The following is a 16,968-nucleotide window of genomic DNA, read 5'->3' as shown; positions in this document are numbered from 1 at the left end:
GTCTCATACCCTGTTTATTATAAGCTTAGGCTGATGTGCAATAATCAGGCAGATTATTACAAAGGTTAGGAACTTTGGTGAAGTAAATGAGGGATAAGTGGAAACAAAGTTCAGAGCCGGCTTCTTTTCTGTCCGTGAGGGTTGGCGGACACAAATTCCTCTAATTCTCAGCTGAGGTGTTTTTCCCAGCTTCAGCCTGCCCCGACTGTGTTGTATGGAACTTCCTGAAAGGGAACTGCTGGGCATTTTTGCTCATGGTCTGTTACTCCACTGAACAACCAAAATTGAATTATTTTCCTTGCAAGTTCAGAAAACTGAGTTTCCCAGGGATACTGCTTGTGGTGTGGATGGGAGACACCCAGGTGGGTCATGGCTGCCTGTTTTATCATCCTCCTTGCCCTGCTGGTCCCATCGTATGATCCAGAAAGACCTCAATAGGATGTGCTGTTGACACTTTACCTTAATCTACTTGAAACATAATCAAAAAAAATAAAAAATAAAAAAAAAATACAAGGAAATTTTGAAAACGTATTTGTTCATTTGTGTAAAACCCTTTAAATACTTCACCATCATCTTTGGAGTGCTTAAAGAGGGAGAAGGATCATTAAGAAATGAGGCCAGGGCACGAGGTCTCTCTGATGGGGTCTGACGCACGGGTTGGTTTTGGCAGGGAAGGCGCCTCCGCTCCTTTCACCATGCCCTGGCTGGAAAAGCAGTTGGGGTCTTATATGAACCAGCTGACACGTGCTAAGTATTTGTTGTTACTCATATGCATCCAAGTATAAAACAAGGGCTGCATAGGCTGAGTAAATAAACAGACTCGCTAATCTCTGGTGAGGAGGTCTGTGTCGTTTTATTCACACTTTTCGCCATATACTCCAGAGTCCTTTGCCAGACTGGGAATAAATGGCATCTGGTTCTGTAACCCAAGCTCAATCTCCTCTTTCTTACAAAGATGTTTCACTCCTGGTTGTTTCTGGGGTGCAAAAAATGGAAAAGGTAAAAAAGGAAATTTTCCTCCAAAATGTCTTAAATGTGTCTGAAAATTTTGGGCCTGATTCTGACTGTGTTTACTCCTTTTTTTCTGCCATCAGGACAGGGCAGAGAATCTGACTCCCTGGATTTTATTTACGTCCAGCCAGAAAGCGCTGAGATATTTGTCTCAAATTTGCTAAATCTCAGTAGAGCCAATTTAAATAAATCAGCCGCTTTAAACATGCAATGTCTCTATTACTAAACACCAAACACTTTTCAGTGGGAGGATTTAACAAGAAGTGATTTCAGCAAAGGCAAAACACCATTTGCGGGAAGAAGCAAACCACCCAATTCAGAAGTCAATTTGTTCACCAGTCACACAGAATTCACACCAATTTTACACAATTTGACATTGCTCGAGTTCCTCTGAGTCGGTGCCACTGAGAAAGGCGAGTGGAGCCTAACGAGCTGCCTTCGCGGAGATTTTGGACTCTGTCCTTTCAACAAACACACTTTATTATTTCATGATGGTCTTTCAAACTAGAGAACAATTTGGGTCTTGCTGCAGCCATGAAGCCTCCCTGCTGCCTTCCAGTGGAAGATCAGAATTGTGAAAACGGTTTTTGTTCACTAAACTCAATCCTGCAAATATTTATAAGCAATGGAAAATAAATATAAAAATAAAAAATAAAAAATGAAATGGAAAAAGTAAAAAAGAAAAAGAAAAAGCTAGGAGTAGAAACTGGTACACCAGGGCGTCTGCTCACAGTTTAATGTGGGTCTGACACATGGGTGCCTGGTGGCCATGGGCAGGGTTTTGGTTATCTTCCTTGGCTGCTGCTCGCCCCCAGCACTCTTGCTGCCACCTAAATCCAGGGAGAGTCCTCCAAATAAATTTCTGGGATTAAAAATGGGAGATGGGTGAATGCTGTGTCTCAGGAATGCTGGATTGCCATCATAAATGTACAGCAGTGCTTGGGCAGGAGGCAGAAGTTGTGGGCACACCAATTGCCCACACCAAAGCAGACAGCAAAGCTTGGGCTTGGGCTGGATTTCCATCGAGGATGGGAGGCACATCACTGGAAAATGTGGCACGCTTCTGGGTCCATGTAAAAACCCTTCCCTTGTTATTAATTTTGGAAACCCCTTATTATGCTTTCATTAAATGATACCTCTCTTAAAATGCCCTTTCGTGCTGAAGGCTGTGCGTGGTGTTCACAGCAGCCCTCAGTGCCACTTCAGGTGCAAACCCTTGGGCCTCCTACGACTCCTGGCAGGGGAAGGAGAAGAGCAAAGCCAGACAGTGAAGCTGTAATGCTTTTGCATGCTGAAAGCCAGGTGAAGGTGGATATTTGTGGTTCAATCCTGCTTTATTGAAATAAATGGCAGGTTTGCCACTGATGTCTGTGGGAGTAGGTTTAGCCTCGGACTGCGACGCAGGCATGGAATTAGAGCAGTGCCTAAGAGCATTAATTAGGGGTGGTTAGCGGAAAAGTGAATCCCCGGCGGTACAGGAGGTTATTTAGCGGTGGCGCAATGTGGGATCGTGCCTTCTGCTCCTGGGCTGCTCTCACCCTGCACTCGGTCCTGGCTCGTGCTCCCGGCCTCCCAGAGATGCTTTTTTCCTGCGTAGGAAGGCAGCACGCGAGTGCGTCCCTGATGGATGCGTTGTGGCTGGCTTAGAGCAGCACTGCAAGGGGGATTTTTCAAGCATAGTGACAGGGGAAGAAAGTCTTGCGCACTGAGCAGATGTATCTTTGAAGACAGAACATGGGTCATGTCTAGGAATTTAGGGACTGTCATATGGGAACAGTTTGCTGGGCTTTCGGGGTTTCTTTGCTGTGACGTTTTGTACCAAGATAGATCCTCATCTGCTACCTATCACACAGAGCTAATTGTACAGTAATATGCCACAGGGAAGTAAGGTTTTTTTATTAGTCTTGGCTCCTTGTTTTGCTTTTTTCTCCTACCTGATAAAATCGCACGTATAATCTCCATTCTTATATATGCTTCTGTGCATAGATCAGTGTTTCACATCACTTTCACATTCACATCTCACCTCAGTGAATCGCCAAACACAATTTCACTCTTTCACTTTTAGCTCTGGTGTATACTATCATTGCACAAAGGGAGAAAAAAAAATAAACAAAATCACGAAGTTATTTTTTTTTTCCAGGTTGTAAAGACAGAAGCTTTCAAAGAGGATTAGTATTATTGCTGGGAGGAAAACTCATCCCTGTGCAGCGAGACATTTGTTCAGCTTTGCAAGTCAGGCAAACCTGGGTTACGACTGGACATCAAAGCTCTGGTAAGCACTTGTTAAGCCTTGGCCAATTCTCCTACCCAGCCGGGAAAGCAGGGCAGCACAGCTGGGCTCTGCTTTGGTTTGGGTTAATAACACACACGATAGATGCTGAGACTCGGTGCTGCAGAGACAGAAGACATGGATCTGTGAAGTTCCTCTGTAACCCACCAGCTCCAATGATGACCTTTGTTTTTGAAGGTTTTCTTTCTTTTGAATGCAATATTTCATAAAGGTTGGTCTAGATGACCTTAGAGATCTTTTCCAACCTGAACAATTCTGTAATTCTATGGTTCTGTTTATTCCTCTGTGTATTCATCCCTACAATGCAGCAGTCATTCATGAATGTAGCATTATACAGTTTATCATTTTCCTCACTTTTCTCTTACCAGATGCTGCTTTAGTGGCTGTTGCAGTGGTTTGATTTTGTTTAACAGGCACCTTAATATTCTCTGGTGGAGATGCAGATCACCTTGCAATGCATTTAAACCTGATAATGGCCTTCCTTAGTTACATTTCACAGACTTCTTGGAAATAATCCATGGACCCCCATGGGTTTTCAGTCCACAGGTCAAAACCCACCTATTTATTTATTTGTGAAACACCTTCCACTACTGAATGGGTTGCTCTCCGTGTTGCCTGTGCCTGCTACGTGGGTCACAAGGCTGTTGCATGCTAACACTGCAGGCAAACACTTCATGAACAGACCCAACTTCATTTTGAAATCAGGTTCATAATTTGTCTCCCTCTGCAAGGCTCCTCTTGACCTCAGTGCCCTCGTGGTTGCTGGGAGCTAAAGAAATGGATTCAGAGCTCCAGATGGTTTGATATCTTCTTTGGTATTGCACTGAGGGGTTTCATCAGGATTTGGAAACTCTGAGTCTGGGCTGGTTTTCGCTGCATTAGCCCAGGACTATTGTCTCTGTGTGTACACATGGGGCCTGTAGCTCCCAGCCATGGAGAAGTCCTCCTTCATCCTAATGATCACCAAGGGAGAATGGGGCCCTGGTGTTGCAACAGCCCTAAATACTCAGGCCTGGAAATAAAGCTCTGTCTTGCAATAAGGCACACTTTCCTGCCTTCAGGACTAATAATTCAGAGAGCAATTATTTTAAAGATCTCATTCTCCAAACACTTATTCCCTCATTGTGTTACTAATGTCATACTTGGCTCTATTTTCCTTCATTTTCAAACTCTCCTGCTCCCACTCCGTGCTCCAAATTCATCACAGCCCCTGCAAGACAGCATTAAAGGACAGTGCTGTGTAGAGGAACCCATGTTGTGATGTTCAGCTATAGCCCAGGTTGTAAAGTCTGAGCTAAAATACCCTGTTCCTCATACCCAAGCTGCCCCAATACTTAGGGTACCTCCAAAAGCAACAAAGAAATACTTTTAGGTCTGATCAGCATCATTCTGCTGAAGTGCTTGAATTAAAATTAAAAATGACAATGCAGACATTGCAATTCATTTTAGGTTTATCTTGGTTTTACACTACCTTGATATTAAGCTTAGCTCAATTCAGCAGACAAACAGATTTGGGTAAGATAAAAACGAGGTTGGAGTTCTCTCCCAGAGGATGTGTCCAATTCTTTTCAGAGATGTGTAAATGTTGGGAAAGAAAGTGGAAATAATGAACTACTATAAATAAAACCAACTCTTCCAATGTTTCCATCAGAGCCAGCCAAAGCCTGGAGGTGCAGGATAAGTCTTGAGAAAATCTATCCTGGTCACTGGTATGTCGACATCCAGCACTTGGGGTGGTTTGAAAAGCCAGAGGGTGTTTGTTTGGCTTCTCTTTGTTACTTTATCAAAACAATAACACCAAGCAACTTAAAAACATTTTTTTTTTCTTGGACCTAGCGTGTTTTTATATAACAATATTAAGGCAATGACAAGGCAAGAGGTGTTGTAAGCCCTTTCATGGACAAGATGAGAACCCAAAATGTTCCGGGGAAAGTAAGGCTCCATCTGCAATAAAGAGGATGCTATGTAATGCAGAAAAAAAAAAAATAATAAAGCTGATGCTGGCACATCACTAGAGCAGGTGCAAAAAGCAGGCAAGGAACTGGGAGCCTGCCTCAGAAAGGGGCTGAAGAGGTGCTCAGGCTGGGGTGTCTGTCCCAGAAATGTCCTATAACCCAATCTGCCAAAAGGACTAAAAAACAAAACAAAACAAAAACAAACAAACAAACAAAAACCAGACAGCACTCTGGTGCACATAAAGCAGAGTGACTTGTGTCGTTTATGTGTCTATCTGTTATCCCCTAGGCGTACCCCTTCTGCTGTGCTTGGGGCTGGCAAAGCCTCAGCCACAGCAAACCGTCCAACTTCTGCGATCCAGCCTTCAAGGAAGACCTGGAGAGAGTTCAGCAGGGAGTGACGAGAGCTCTAGAAATCATGATTTCTGCCACAAGAGAGCATGTACCGAGCTCATGCCGTCCTGAGCAGGGAGGACCGAGGGGGAGGACATGATATTATAACTCAAATATTTTAGTGGAGTGGTAAGGAATAAACTGGTTTTGAGTCCACTGGGGAATGAGGCAAGAAATCACAGGCTTAATGCGCAGCAAAAGAGATTTGGGTTAAAGGTAGGGATGGTCTGACATGGGTTTTTGGGGGGTTGCCACCACTGCTTGGTGTGGAAGTAGCCGCATGGGGCACCTCTGCCCCACGGGAAGGGTTTGGAGTCTGGCACCAGCCGTGCAGCATGACCTCGCGAGCTCCCTCCCAGCTGCATTTTCTGAGAACTCGTAATAATGGCAAAATTACATGCTGACAGCGTAAGAGCTGGGATTATTTGCTTTAGGATTAATATAATTAGGCTAAGTATGAATCAGATGGTTCAGCTATTTATAATGAGAACACACGGGAGAGATGCGATGTCCTCTCTGTGTCGGTGACACTTGTGGAAGGGCACAAAGCGAAGCTGGCAGACACCTTCCTCCCACCCCAGGGCAGGCAGGGCTATGCCAAGGATTAGGCTTCATCTCTTTTAAGACCACTGCATAGTGCCAAGCTGAGTTTTGCTTGTGTAACCATAGCATTTCCGCTGTCATACATTCACTGTCTTAATTAGCATCAATGAATGTTAACACTCGCTGGATTTATTAGGAAGCTTAGAGTGCCAGCTTAATTCAATGCTGACGTATCGACGTGTTACTTCTGAGATGCGATCCATCTCAGAGCTGTCTGGTTCAAGATCACAGGGCTCTTCGACATCTCCTGCATCACACGGGGAACCTGAAACATCAGAGCCACCTGGGTGGGACTGACACCCGGCCTGGGCTGGAAATCTTCAAGTGATGAAGAGCCAAAGAGATCCCTAGCGAGAGCTTCAGTTGGTGGCTACGCTCCCAGCTCAAAACATACCTAGCTTCTGGCTGAAATGTTTTAACTCTGTCTGCTGGCTGTACCTGGGTTTCCCTTTACCTGACCGATTACAAATTATCAGCTAGGATAGGCCAGGATGTTTCAGATGGGTAGATCTGTCACAGAGATCATTCCAGCCTTGGCCACGACTGCTTTTGGCCCCCACTTCCAGCCTGGTTGTAACAGACAAACCACGGAGGCTTTTCTGTTGTTCCCTGTTTTTTCTTCTGGTAGGAAGCTGTCAAAAGGGAATGTGATGCTGCAGACCCTTTCGTAACAAGTGCTGAGTAGGTCTTTGGAAGATTTTATTTGAAAGGACAAGCTCCCGGATCAACAACAGCACTGGTTTGCTGGGGAACTCTGCCAGCATAGCTGAAACCTTAATTGGTGTCTGCTGTAGAGAGATGGGGACACACCGGAATTTTCCTGACAGATGCGTCATTTCTTTAAAGAGGAAAAATCCTACAGAAGTTTTCAAATCAGGCTAGATTCTGAAAGTCCCAAAAGTGTGTGTGTAGAGGGGAATCTCATAAAATCACAGAATCATCTGGCCAGGCCTTGCTCCTGACATCAAACCCCTCTGAAATTCCCTGCTGGAGATGGGGACACGCGATCCCAACGCCCAGGCTGCGCTTGCTGAGCGATTTTGCAGCAAGCCTGGGTGACCCCTGGCTGCAGCAGTGTCATCTGTGGTCCATTATTGGGGATTTTGTACCAGCTGGGCAGCAGGAGCTCATCTGAAATCCAGCCCAGCTCAGGAGATGATGAGTTATTTAGCGACTGGTTGTACTTGTCTTATAAAAGTAACAGCACTGTGTTCTGTGGCCATTAAGGCCCGATATTAAAAGCATAAATATCCTAATAGGTCTAAAGCAAGAACTAGGAAGGCCTTTTATTTCTAATGAACTGAAAATTGTTGTGATCTCATTCACCCACCCATGAAATCCACTGACTGACAGGGTCCCATTTCTGGGCAGCAGGGTTAAATGTGCTTCAGACAAAAGCCAGATTTTCCTTTCTTCTGCATGCCATGGGCAGGATCAAAGGAGTGGGGAAATGGACATTAAAGCCCTTGTAATCAGGGCCACAGACTCCAACCCAGCATGGGCCAGCCCCCTTGCAGGCTCATGGAAATGCCACTGTGCATTTTTGCATGGGAAGCTTGGGAGCAAACTGGGCAAGAAAATAAGGCTGGGGAGCAAGTGCCTCATGGAGTGGGCTCATCTGTCATCACCAGGAGCTTCTGCTTGGAAGGAACCTGGGAGCAAACAGCCCTCGCACCTTTGATGCTTCCTCCCTCCGTTTAAAAAAGGGAGGGAGGCTTTAAAAAGTGACTTAGTGAGGCTGTAATATCTCTGGGACGCAGCAGATGGTGCTAGCATGGATAACCCTAGGAGCAGAGTGTGGCTGAGTGATGGGCAAACAGATCCTGGGGGAGCAGGGAAAGCAGGACATCCAGGTTGGTTACAGTTCTTCACCAGGAAAACTCTTCTCATTCACCACATTTATCTGCAACTGGGAAAACACTGCAGTGGTGGTGGCACAGCTAGAAATCCATTAAATGTGTGTGACAGCCACCTCGAAGGACAGCAAGGCCAGTCCCCTTGCTTTGTTATGCAAACCACAGGACCTGGATGGGAGGTGAGGATGAAGGTGGCCTTCAGAGAAGCTGGCCAGTCATTTCTCCTCTGGCATTGTCTTTTTTTTTTTTTTTTATAATATCTTTTTCAAATAACCCTCTCAAATGATCTTGAAAAGGACAGGAGGTAAAATTGCTGATGCTTCCCAAAAGGCAGCAAACTGGTGATAGCTTGTTTTCCAAGCACATATGAGTTCATTTTCTTCTCAAAATTTGCATTTATTTTTAACTGGATTAACATCCAGCTAATGTGGATGTCAACTACTTGGAATGCAATTTTGGGAATTACAGAGGAATTCAGCACCGCTGATATAAACCAAATGTGATGGTGTTGGAAAGCATCTGATATTTATCTACATGGGCTTGGTGTCATCAGTATGCTCTGCCTTTCTCCTACGTTAACTCTTAGGCAATCTGCGTGGAAATACTTCTACTATGGCTCCCGTATGACTAATAAGATACAGTGTATTATCTGGCTTGGGGTTTTAAAGAAATAATAGGGAGTTTATTACTCTGACTTTCCTTCCTCTAACAGGAATGGCCAATGGCACTACATACATAAAGCAATTTTTTACTTGGTGTGCTATTATGTTTCATTTGTCTCTGTTTCAATTACAAAGGTTATTGTAGTGCATAACGCTTTGGAAAAGCACAAACACAAGGATAAGGATACTGTGCTTATTCTGCATCTATTTGAAGCAAGTTTGATGTAAGTCAGGCAAATTCTGAGACTCCGTGGTGATTAGTCAGGAAAGGACTTAAACATTCACAAGTCTGTACCCAGAAAGACAACATTTAAATACCTGCTTCATGCCCTGTTTTCTGGGTGTTTTCTTGAGCTCAGGCCATGAAGAAAAAACATCGTCCTTCTACATGGATGGGATCCAGCAGCCTTCTCAGTGTTGAAATCCTGCCTTCAGGAAACACAGACAGGCAAGCATCAAAGCAGAGAGGACGAGTTGTTCCTTAATCAAAATATTGTGAAACTGTGGTTCTGTCAATGGTTTGCTGTTCGGGTTTTGTAGATACGTAGGATGATTGGGAAGCTTCAAAGAAAGATGTCAACCAAATGTTTTTCAGAGTCACATGCAAGGCAGAAGGAAATGTGCTTCCTAAAGGTCCCACTGGCAGATGAACTTCTTTCTGCGATCATTAAAGTTGTTAAGTCCCCCCTCCCTGCACACACATGGAAGATGATAGGGTTTGCATGCCAGCCAAAACCAGACTGGGAATCAGACCTCTCCCTTCGAAGGGAAGGGAAGAGACAGGGGAGATGCTGGGGGAAAGCACAGCATGGACTCGCTCACCGTGTCGGGTGGCTTCTTGTCCTCTGCTGCACCCCAACACCAGCAGACACCTCCGTGCAGGGACCCACTGCAGATGCAGGGCTGCCTGAGGAGCAAAACTGCCCAATGTTACATTTGGGGAGCCCTACTTTAAAACTCCACTGTACAGCTATCTTCTACATTGGTGAAAATGAATTTGGTAACGGTGCCAGAGGCTTTTCACATCTCTTTTCCCCAGAGATGTGTTCACCTGACTGTATTTTTCCATCTGCAAAATTGTCTAACTTTACATTTGGGGAGCCCTTTACATCAGAGGGAAGCAACACGAGTGATGAGTTTGAGCACATCCATTGATAAGTTAGAGGAATGATAAAATGATAATGGTTGGTTTTGGGCTCATGCCTCTGATATGTAGGATTTCTAGTAACCGTGTGAGGTTGCTATCAAAAAGTAGGAACAAGAATAAGGATTTGAGTAAAACTCCCACTTTCTGGGTTCAGACCAACCTTAACCTTATTTCATGCTCTTCAGAAATGGAGAAAGGCAGTTTTGGATGGACTCATTGGGAAAATGCCTTAGATTCATCATCCTCTTTATTGCTTTGTAATTTATGTTCAACAGCCTCCTTGGAATTGCAGACCAGTAGAGAGATTCTGCTTCTGCATCGCAGATCTGCTGAGCTGGGGTGGTGGTACTCCATGCATGAGATCTAACATGGACTGCTTACTCCTATCTTGCAATTAGCAACTGAGCCATTCCCTATTAAATCCCATGAATGACTAGGGGGCATTAAAAATCTTTTATCACTGGTTAATTCCATAATTTTTGGAAACAGAAACCCCACGTGTTTTTTCAATAAGCACTTCTCCTCCTGACAGCGCTACATCTTTCATAAACACAGCAAGAATAACCTCTGGACTTCGCCTGCAGCATTGAAGTATGAAATTCTGAATTCCATGGGTCACTGTTTTTGCTGCAGCCAGATGTGGATAAAAGGCGGAGGGTGTTTTATTGTTGTTTTTTCAAGAAACAGAGAAAGGTTTGTACTGAGGTACACCCTCTATCCTAAAAACAAGTGGCTAACATGTGGCTTGAATATCGCCAATTGCCATTTCAAAAGATGAAGCTTAAGAAAAAATATTTTGAATTGAAATATTCTGTCTGCAGTTAATAAAGTACATAATGCCTTCAAATCACATTAGAGAAAATGCACAGGAGAGCTACAACCTTGATGCAGAGCTGTGAATTAGCAATGCAACTGCTGGTGTAGTTGGTTCTGTCTTGGTGGTTTCATTGGTTTCAATGAGTTGTGGTGAATGTAAAGGAGAAATACAAAATGGCTGAGAAAAACAGTATAGCAAATCCTTCCTTTTGTTCCCAACAGATTGGGTTATTCACTGGAAATAAATTAACAAATGAATTCAACCCCTCTTTGCACTGATGGATGAGTCCCTGAAACCTTTCATTACTGGTATGCATTTTATGCAAACTCTTTTGGAGACTGAAGAGTGTTAAAAAAACTTCTTAGCTTAATTTCTCTGAAGTTCCTGTGTGACACTGATGGTTTAAATCCTGTTTCTTTCTTGGGTAACTGGATGGTGAGTAACCAGGAAAGAACACCTCATTTCTGGAATTTTATGAGGAAGACTGTCTTCGTGGTAAACTTCATTGGAAATCATCACTTGGAAGCCCTGCCAGGGAATAACTGAAGCAATAAATAATGAATTCACTATCTACTTGTGAATTTTATTTGTTTGATTGTTTATTTATTTATTTACTTGTTTATTTTTGCTTGCCAAATGCACTAGTAGCCAGGTCGTGACAACCCACTGGTTTTACTGCTTTACCACTGATTTTACTGCAAGGATCACTGCACTCTGAGAATGATGGATTTTAAATGTCAGTAACTGTCAGTCCTGCACAGTCAAGTTTTTTCCCCCGTTGCAAGGGAAAATTCTGTAGAAAGTTTGATTTTTCCTTGTTTCCTTGTTGCTGCCTAAGTCAGTAAGACAAGGAGCACTGTGCAAATATACATCATAAAACTGCGTGCTGGTTCTCAGAGACCAACAGCCAGACTTCTGGAGCTGCAGAATACTCCCCCATGACTTTATCTAAAATCTCTTTAGGTGACTTTATGAGCATTTAGAGACCATTACTGCAGCAATTTTGTAATATCGCCAGCTGTTGCATGGGAAAAGTTGTCTTGGAAGAGGAAAAGAGAAATGTCCAGCTGTCCACTTGTAAGTGCTGAGAGCACCCATTTCTTCTCCAAACTGTGGGCTGCCTTTGCTTGTGCCTTTCCATCTGTGTGTATTGCACACAGAGCTTCAGTGCTCCAGAAGCCAGTTGGACTCACAGATTTAGCAGGAAATGATCTGGCTGGGGAAGGATGGATCATTTTTTGACCCCCCCTGCATGAAAACAAGGTCAGACAAATGTTAGAGCAGAGTACAGCCAAGCATGGCACCACTGCAGCTGCCTGCAGGGACACAGCTAGCTCATGGCTCTGCTCCCCATGGGCAGAGTCAGGTACAGGAGCTCCTTCTTTCTCCTCCCTGGACCACAGGCTGGGATCACCTTTTTGGACTTACCATCAGGTGTGCTGCACAGCCGGTCCTGCTCCAAACAAAGCCTTCAGTGCAGAAACCGTACCACGAAGGATCATGGAAACTCAGCCCCAGCCCCGGTGGTTAAATGCTCTCAATAACTGAAACACTTTGAGGAGCAGATATTTTCATCCCGTTCTAATTTGCAGTTGGGACCTAGGGCAATTTTTGTTCCTAAAACTTTGGAGTCACTTCAACATTTTCAGCCACAGAACAACTGCTCGTGTTCTTGCTCCAGTCATTTGAAGTCTCCCTGTGAAACAGCTGGCCTCTGATGTGCGAGATACCTGCTTCCCACTATTTGGCTTCCAACAGCAAGAAGATGACTTACGGCCATGAACTATCCCTTAATTTAACACATCAAAACCGAGCGAAAATAAACAAAGCAGAGTGAAGAACACATGTAGATCATGAACTCACATTCTGCACCTTGCACTTTTGCCCAGAGCACATGTTTTTGCAGCTTATCTCCCTAGGTATCTGTGATGGTGCCTTCTCATGTGTTTGTTTTCTTTGTGTGGGGATACTTGGCAAGAAACTGCTTCTATGGGAGAAAAAGCAGTTTCTGCTTCTCTGTGGCCATGGACCAAACAAAGACCATAACTGGACACTTAACCACAGGCTTGCTGCAAAACCTGTCTGGGTAAGTGAAATAGCTTGCACTGATCTCAGTGGGTTTTGAGGAAGGTTCTGTCCAGGTTGTTTTGTCCTTTTTTTCTTTTCCTTTTTTTTTTTTCTATGTTTCCCACCTTCATTTAATTCACAGTTGGCTTTCGTGTTTTTCTTAATCTCAGAAAGTCCTTCTGCAGCCCCAAAATGTAATTTTATTTCACAGCAGCAACAGAAAACAGACTTGGTGAGGCTCAGCTTCAAGTGAAATACAACGGCCTATAACATCTCCTGGAAACTTTTTGACTCATATCTAAATTCACTAAAACTCTTCTTGAAACCTGAATAAATGGCATTTGAAACAAAAAAATAAGGAAATCGGTGCCAATTATTGCTGCTGGCCAGAGAACAGACATACTCCTTCCCCGGCTGATGCTGGATTTGTGCTATGGCTGGCAGACATCTGAGCGGCCACGTCCTCACCAGGCTCAAGCATCCAAGTCTTCAGCTGGGTTTGCAGAGCTCCAACACCCACTCAGAAACTCATCTGTTGTCAGCAGAGATCTGCCCACATGGGTCTTATCTACTTAAAACCGTGCATACAGCTGAGAAGGTGTTAAAGGCAGCGCATTCCTGCTGCTGATAATGAATGAAAATAAGCCTTTTGTGCATGGCTGCGCTGCCTGGAGATGAATGCAGAAAGAAAGGGTCAAATCCAAAGCTGATGGCTGGTCAGAGATTCAGTTTGGCGAGGGTTAAGATCAAGTCTCACGGAGTCAGGAAGGAGAAAGGCCCCAAGTGTCCTCGAAATTTCCATATGACATTTAGGTATCAATAACATCATTGTTCAGGAGCAAGAGCTCATTTTCTAAGAAAGGCTGCTCGCTCCTCGCAGGCCAGGCTGCTCTCCCTGCAGCTGAGGATGCCAGGCTGCTGTTTGGCAAGAAGCTTGTTAGTTCATTTAAGAAATGCTCAAATTAAATGTGGTATAAATCAACACCATTTCACTCACATTAGGACACACCAGTGTAATCCTGCTGAGGACAGTAACCTGAAAATATTTAATGATGTCAACTTTTCAAAGGAAAAATTTCCATGTGTGGAATTTTGAAAGGTTTTTGGTGTTTTTGCAGTTTATTTTTCTTCCATTTGCCTTTTTTTTCTTTTTTTTTTTCTTTTTTTTTCTTTTTTCCAAAAAAAAAAAAAGGATTATCTGTTAATCTTACCCTGTTACAAAATATATTCATAATCCTCATGGCAGTTACTTAGCAAGTCTTAAACCTGTCATTAAAATACCTCCTCTTGTTACTACAATCAGCAGCCTTAATCCACTCCGAGCCTCTAATTTTTTTTCTTTTCCCACTTTGTTCCCAAATGGCTTAAACCAAGGTATGACAGGTAGCAAACAGTCCCCAATCTAATGACTCGGAAGAAACAAATGAAGGGAAGGAGCATGTTTGTGTGGCAAATTCCTGAGAGTTTGGAAACTAAAGGTGGTAGGAATGTGCCTGGGGAAAATTTTAAGCCCACTCCAAAGCTGTGGGTTTGAAAAGTGTTGAATTTAGTCCCTGGGGGGCATCGATGGGGAGCGGTGGTGCCAAAAGAGGGGGCGGCCACGAGCAGTGCCAGCCCCAGGGTGGGGACAATTCACGTGGTCCTCCATGGGAGGATGCTCATGGGCTGGATCCAGCACAACAAGCACTGAGATTTACCTGAAAACTGTTTGGCAGCCTGGTGAAGCTTGGCAGCACCCTAATGGCTCCAAGCACCAGATTCCCTGTGAAATCCCAGCCCAGGAAGCTGTGGGTACATGCTGATGAGTAGGAGGATGAGCAGTGGGAAGCAGAGAAGACCACATTGCTGGAGAAGGGTGTGTGAGTATTGGGAATAAAAGGCTGGTACCAGGATGCTGATTCATCAGAGAAAAAAAAAAAAAGAGAAAAAAAAAAAAAAAAGTTGAATTAAAGACAAGCAGAAGAAATGCAGCATCTTGGCACAATGGTTTGCCAGGAGGGGGAGGAACAAGGCATCATTTGGTCAGTGTTCGATGGGACGTGGCACCAAACACAGGTTAAACACATCAGGCAGATCCCACTTGCTGGAAGCTCAATGCTTTTCAGGACCTGGCCCCTTCCCAAAAGAGCATCTCCAGAGAGGGGTATCCATAACCAGTCGCTGCATGTGCCCTCTGTGAAGGCTTGGAGGGGCAAACAAGAGCTCACTTTCATGCTCCCTGAAGACCTCGGGCTGTCCTGGGAGCTGCTGGGTAAACACGGTGCTGATGTGAAATCAGATATCGTCTGTACAAAACCCTTCAGAAGATAATTAGGCTGAACTGGGATTTTTAAAAGGCATTAAGTCCATGAACTTTTCGATCTTAAACAATGCCACCATGACCACGTTGGGAATAAGGCACTGTGGCCCTTCTTGGAGATCATGTGTTAAAGTTGTCTTGTTAGCAGGGAGACACTAATGTAATAAAAGAAAGCTTTGTGGCCTGGAACAGCTGGGCTTTTCTAACTGCTTGCCTAAATGTGGGTGATTAATGACCAAAATGCATCCTTGCTGAATGGCATTGAGAGCCTGGTCTGGAGGTATTTCATGGCATTTTCCTTTTCCCATTTTTGTAAGAGATTTATTGGAAACAAAGATCCATTGATGTAAAGTCGTTACAGATATGCAAAGTGAATACTGTATTACTGCCTATCTGATGGGTGACAGTAATCTTACATTGCTATTGCATATTTTTTGCTTTAGGACCTAAAGATGTTCAAAAAAAAAAAAAAAAAAAAAAAACCACGAAAAAAACACTTGGTGCTATTGAGACTGGAGAAACTCAAAAATTTTAATAAGATTTGTTGTCATTGTTGCTGGAAAATGCTGCTTCATCCAAACCAAAATGTCTCACAGTGAAATAGTCCCACTAATAATATTTCCATGGGAAAGTTTTCAGAGTTTCTGGGGTCAATTTATAAGTGGAGAGGGATCTAAATGAGAACCCTGATCTTCTCACTCTGAAAACAGATGTTTCAATGGCAACAATAACATCATCAACAACAACAACAACAACAAAAAACATTTTGGGGTTTGAAAAGTTTGGTTCTTGTTCCACACCAGAATGAAAACACATTTCCAGACCTCAGAAACCTTCTTGGAAGTGCACTGCTGATTTCTCACTACCTCTGCCAGAAACTTCCTGGCCTGTTGGAAAAAGCCCTGATTTGTGGGCTCTTGGCTGTTCTGGCCACCTGCCCCACTCTTGGACTTTGATAAGGATGCCACCCATCCTTCATCCTTTGCTGCTCTTTCCATGCCTCCCGTGCTTTACCAGAAGCCTCCAGAAAAGCAGAATAGCTGCCTGAAGTCTCACGTTGCTTTTCTTCACCCGTGGAAATGTTCAAAGTTGTTCACAAATAATAATAATAAAGTCTCCTTTGGGCCACAGAGCAGCCATCTGGGAGAGGTGTAATGTTCTGGTAGCATGGAAAGCGAGACTCCATCACCGTAAAAAACACAGAGTAGGTTTATAATGTGGTTATCAGGAGTGCATGGGAAAGCTGAAGTCAAAGGCTAGAAGATTGCAAGAGATGCTAGATGATTTTCTTTGCAAAACAGGTATTGCTCTGACCAGGGAAGGTACACCTTGCATTTCTCCAACTATCTCACTTCCAGGCACTTTTTTTTTTCCCCTCAGCCACCATGTTGGCTTTTGTCATTCATCAGGCCCTGGGATTGTTTTTCCTAACATCCCCTTAAGAAGGATGTATTTTTCAAAATACTGCCATTCCATTCACTGAAACAGGGTTTGATGTGGCTACTTCAAATCAAAACCATGAACTTTCCTCTCCTCACACCCACCGACTTAAAACCTGCCCCCAACGCCAGTGGTTCAGAACTATCCAAATAAAGTAGTTGCTTTAAGGACTGTTTGCTTTTCCTCTCAGACTCCTTCTCCTGACGTTATATTGTTTGTGGAAAAAGAGTTCTCTGGGTGGGTCACTTAGCTGTCGTGGTTAAGAAGCTGTATTTGAAGTCTGGTTCTGTGCAGAAGGAAAACATGTCAAAACGGCCTTGGAAATACAGTTCACTTCTTTTCCCTCCGTGTCAGGATGTTACCTTTTTCCCTCCATGAAACAGCTCTTTCCCATGAAAAATAGCATCATGAGGACGTTTGCTGGGAGG

This window comes from Anas platyrhynchos, chromosome 8 (assembly GCF_047663525.1).
Source record: "Anas platyrhynchos isolate ZD024472 breed Pekin duck chromosome 8, IASCAAS_PekinDuck_T2T, whole genome shotgun sequence".
NCBI lineage: Eukaryota > Metazoa > Chordata > Aves > Anseriformes > Anatidae > Anas > Anas platyrhynchos.
Note: the sequence above shows the minus strand (reverse complement) of the source record.